We start from the raw sequence: 5,850 nt of genomic DNA on the forward strand, positions 1-5,850 counted from the left end.
TTTGTCGATAGCTGGATCGCTACATTCGGTGTACCCGCTACCATTACTACTGACCGAGGTCCACAGTTCACTTCAACACTTTTTCATGACCTCAAACGGCTACTTGGCACGGATCACTTCCGAACAACGGCATACCATCCGGCTGCCAACGGCACGGTCGGACGCTTTCATCGACAACTTAAGGCATCGTTGATTGCCTCCACTAGCACACACTGGTCGGAACGTCTCTCACTCATTCTTAGTATACGCAAGACTTGGGCTGCACAGCCGCTGAACTCGTCTTCGGCACTACCTTACGCCTTCCAGGTGAAATGGTAGTCGACTAGGCAACAACTGGTGAAACGGACCCTAATTCCTACGCTTCCCGGACTCGCCGACACATGCGCGATATCCGTCCCTCACATGAGGCGGTTGGATCGCATCGGGTTTGGCCATGTTACTAACTCATTTATTCGGATATAGCTGATATGATTTCGGAAGCAGAGTGGGTTGCAATACCTCGACATGAACGATGATCTAGATGAAGCCCAGAAGGGTGCTCCTTGTTGGTTAGATTGCTACTGTGGTTGAATATGTGGTCATTATGAGTTTTGATGAGGAAGACCGAGCTGCCGATTTTATTAAGTTACATTGTATCGGTATCGGAAAGCAGTATTAAAGTGAAGCTGGGATTTAGTGCTTCAAACGGGCGGATTTGAAATCAAGCACCCACATACTTGTAGCACTTGTAAACTGCTCTTTTTCATGCTCAGTATCATCTTCTTTTTTCCATCATTATCAGTCACATCGCTGTACAAAAGTTTGTTTTACTGAAATACAACCGCTATGGCCCGCTTGTTGGCTCCGACGTGACCTTGAGCCTTTTGCTGGGTGACTGTTGTTGTGACCGCCGGTTGGCTATATTTGACCGCTGCTAACACTAAACGTGAACAAACACTTTAGCTACAAACACTGGACTAATATATTCACATTTGTGGAATAATATTTCGATCACCGGAGATCTGGAATACCAGGAAGATGGAATTATTCTTGTTATGGTGGTTCAACGGAATACGGAACTACGAAATCTCATTTTGAACTGTGAGTCAAGATTTACCTGTATTTTTCTCCTTGTGACTTTGTATCTGGCTTACATTAGTGATTTGCTCTGTTCACTAGAGACTCCATAGTGCCGTTAACCACTACAATCTGATTTCTAGGCTTAAATGACGTCATATTACAGATTACTGGCCAATAGGTTTGGATTTGTCTGAGTATGTAACCCGGTATGCAAGCTCGGTGGACAACAGTTTTAGAGGAAATATTCTTGTCTGTCAGACTTAGATGCGGCAACGATGATCCGGGTTTTAAAGTCAATCATGAGCTTCATTGTTGAAGGCCACTGGAGTTCCATTCAAACACAAAGACTGATCTGGCCAGTCTCCTGGGGGGGAGAATGGTTATTTTAGCTTTGCAAGAGATGTGCAAACGACAGACGTGGTCACGGGCCTTAGAACAGGGTGCAGCTCTATCACCACTTCAGGTGGCTTATGGCCCAACAGAGTTAAAATTGACACAATATAGATTAGATTCTTGGGAAGACGTAGAAGCTTGCAGTGTCAGGCGAGATTTTCTGGATTACCAGCTTCGTACGCGTCAACGATGCTCCAGCTTACCTGAGTCTATGAAGAGTAGGCCACAAGAAATTTGTAAAAATGTGTCGGTGTTATATCTGACTGCCGTCCCCGCTGCAGTGCGCAGTGCGGAAAAAAGACTTGTCAACAAAGTACAACGGTCTCGCGCAATTTAAAGGGCAAATTTAACGTTGATCTGGTGTTTAGTGAACACGCATCAACGTCGACAGGGCTTCTATGAAATATCTCAACACTTGGTCGGTGGTGCCTTTGTGGCGCGTACGGTTAATTGCTTGATCAAGTGACTGAACTGGATGTTTACTGGCTTCCCTGATGATATTTTGGTGTGGCTTCACGGTCTGAGTAGGTTTCGGGCATTCTGGGGGGTGTTTCTGGAAATCTGGCTCTCCTGAAGTTTACTCATGGAGATCCGGTATGACTGGACTGGGAAAGACTACATCTGTTTATTCTGTGTAACCGGTATTTTGGGGTTAGATAGATATCCTTTTTAGTAAATGTTTTTGGCAGCCGAATGCACGCAGCGCCAGTGCCTTTGATTTGGATTTGTCGTGGAAAGTAAGGTAAGGTCTGTGTGTCAGCAGGCGAAGGACATGTTTTTCACTTACCATCAAACAGCTCATGGATGGTTTTGACCTTCGGAAGCATTCAGCTGTGCAGACGGAGCCAAACATATCAATGGTGTTACGATGTTTGCTCTTCCATTCTCAGTGGGGTACGGTGAGGTTATTTTATTCAAGAGCCTGCTGATAACATCAAGCCAAGTGTGTCAAGATTTGATGGACCAGGTGTGGTACCAGGATTTAAAACTCGTGCCATTGGCTTTATTCCTTGAAGGTAATATGTTAACTTTTCAGCATGCACATGTGAATTATGGAACTGACCGGATCTGTTTTCATCTGAGAAGTTACCGGCGATCTGGGGTGTGGAATGTTTCTAAATAAATCATAGCATGAGGCTATATTTGAAAGTTCTACCGAACAGTCTACGATTCAGGGCAGCGCTTTGTCAACCTGTTTCTGGGGTTGGAGGATGAGGAAACTGATTTTTACTGCCAGCAGACAATTTTTAGACAACTCAACGCGGGAATGATAGCTGCACGGGGGACAAAAATAAGGCAAACGGCAGTATGATGTCGCGGGCCAGTATCATGTGGATTGAAGAGTTCTCCTCGTGGAAGAGTGGTAAGAAATAAACTCCTACACTTACCAGCCACATACTTCCAGAAACAGCACAGCGTTCGCCGTTTACGTGCTTGAATGGCTCAGTGAATCTGAGCGACAAAGCGGGGAAATCGCCTCAGCGTGGCTTAGAAAGCTAGAAAGTTCCAAAATTGTCATGTGTACCTGAACGTGAAATTTGAGTGGTTTTCTCAGCCGACTGTCTCCAGGGGACAGGATTTGATAATTGGCGCCGCCAATTCAAAAGGGTGCTGCTGAGGCTAAATAAGAGAGAGTCGCATGTTATTGTGATGAGACCAAAAATATTGTATGGTGGGGTTGGTGACGTGGGTCTAAGGTGGCAAAAAGAGGAATATGTATGAGATGCTGGTTTATGGGACAGGTCTGGCAGGACTGATACCGGAGGGCCAAGACGGCCTAACTGGGTTGAGAAAATGCATCGTTGTACCGAGTGTTGCAGAATCTCCCTTGATCAAACCGAAAAAAGATAACCTTACAATGAAAAGCAATTGGTTAAAATGTGCAGAAACAAGACTTATGAGTGGCATTAATAAGTTAGGTTGTGGACGCAAACCAGTGAAACCCCACAGCCACAAACGTGTATTTTTTGAGCAGCATGTGGCGGCTAATCAAATCAACGACCCAGCTACAAAGCTATCGTATCCACATTTGGTGCGGGAGTGGAAGAACGCGAGACATTCGGAAGAAATCCTTTACCGCTTCAACCAGAGGTGATGTACAGCAAATGTATATATTTGATTACTTTCATGAATGGTCACGAAAACATCACAGACCGAATATGACTATCCAGTAGGAATAAAACGTCTTCTGGAAAAATGGCCATGATGGTGTGGGAAGGCACAAAAGTTAAAATTCAACTTTCCGGAAATTAACTTGACAGCAACTGAATAACTAAAAGATTTTAGTGGATACTGGCGGCCTCACCATTATCGCAGCCCAGGATCACCTGAGTGATGCTCACTGTCCCTAAACTAGTTTTCAGCCAACTCAAACGGTGGCCTAAGTCTGTTCAGACTTCCCGCCAAATACAGAGCACTCTCGAACCCTTGGTTGCAAACACGAACAACAGCCTCTGGAAAGCACTCTAATCCGCCATATCATTACAACGGATTTAACCATATCGCCTTTCCATCGCACTGTCCACGAATTAAACTAAGCTTTTGACGGTGCCCTATGCGTTAGCACTATCTCACCCTCCCGGATATATTTTGTTCATCAAACTCCATCCGGCGGTGATAATATCATATCCATCCAATTTCAACCTACACAACTGCTCTAAGACTTTTCTTGCAGCGAATGTCCCTACCTCATTATCCTCACTTATGCATTTCGCGACTCTGTCTATTCACTTCGCCCAGAAGTTCACCCCTGCCGAGCGATGGTTTTCGATTTTAGTTCATATCAACCCGTACCCGTAACTCTCGGTCTCAGTGTTACACTCTCTTGTTTCCTGCAAGTTATAAATTTCTTATCACGTGATGCGAATGTCCCTCTTTGCTTCCACCCGCTGATATGTTACCAGTTGAGTTAAAATTGGAACGACATGACAATAACTCAGGAAGCGCTCCCTACAAGCTTAGTGATAAACCTGTTACCATAAACGTCCCAAAGGCATAGCCCAAAAAATGAGCAAATTTACGTCCGCTTCGTGCTAAAACGTGGGGAGCTTCCTTAGCTCCTGCAGGCTAATATCTCATGACAAATAGTGATAATCATGGCGGACAGCATGGAATTTCCCCGGAGTCTTCCAATTCCAGGAACGTCCAGTTTTTTCTGCTCGGTGGCCACAATCTGGATGAGTACAGAATGGTTGGGTCAGCGATACCTTGAGCTATGAAATGTCATTGATCCTGTCAAATACCGGGTAGTTCGACCAGATCTGAAAGCGTGTGACGTTGACAACTGAGTCCTAAAAGCTTGCCATGAACCAATTTTTCGAGGCTAGTGCAACAAAGCTGCAATCGCTATTGTGGTTTCTTGCGAATCATTGTTGAAACACTCATTTTATCCGCTCTAAACCTAACTACCTAACTAGCTGGGCGGCGCTCCTTTGATTATTTACCTCTGAACAGTAAAAACAAAGGTTGTTCCAAGCAAGTGGGTGACGCGCCATCAGGCCTTATCTCGCACGTGCACCATTTATCGCGGATACACGGATTGATACAGAGGATCGAGGCTATTGCCCAAGTTTCCCGGGTCGCTTTTGTTCCTGTCGGTCAGTGGCTGTCGTCCACCTAGAAGGCACAAGTGAAAAAATGGTGTAGCACTGCTCTTTATGTTCTCATCCCGAGGAGTCGCATAAACAAGTGTCTAATAGTGCTTTAAACTGGGTTCTGGAAGGAGCGTCAACAGCCGTTGGAAGAAGGTCATTCCACGCACCTACTACCAGAAATAGAAAATAATTTGTCTAATGAATATGTGTGCTCTGACCTTGAAAATTTTCTTACCATGTCCCCGCCGTTTTTGCTGGGTCAAAGTTAAAAAAACCTCTTTGCCAGGCTTTGTTCAAACAGGGCACAATTAAGAATTAGGTCCCCTCGGGAGCGATGGTACTCCAGGGGAAAGAGATCAAGCATCGCGAGACGCGTTTCGTAGTCCATGGATTTCAGGCCGGCAACAATTCTCATAGCGGCTCGCTGCACACGCCCAATGAGGGTGACGTCTTTCGTGCGTCCTGAGTAGACAACTTGGTTGGCGTATTCCAGGAGCGGTCTGACGTAGGCCCCATAGAGTATTTGGAAGACCATGCGAGTGATACGGGAGAAGGTGCATCGGATCATCCGCAAAGTGACGAATGCATCTTGGGCCGATTTCTTGTGGTGCTGGAAGAAGGACACGTTTGAGGAGACTCAGATGCCCAAATCCCTTTTGGCGTCTATCCTCATGATGTTTTCTGGTCCTTTCTCACCATGCATAACAGAGGCATTCGCTGAGTCTCCTCCAAATGACGTATGGACGCACTTTTCGTCATTCAGAGGAATGTGTCGCTTCGACGAGTTCCACCTTGATAAGAGTGG

Source organism: Opisthorchis viverrini (genome assembly GCF_000715545.1).
Source record: "Opisthorchis viverrini unplaced genomic scaffold opera_v5_60, whole genome shotgun sequence".
Classification (NCBI taxonomy): domain Eukaryota; kingdom Metazoa; phylum Platyhelminthes; class Trematoda; order Opisthorchiida; family Opisthorchiidae; genus Opisthorchis; species Opisthorchis viverrini.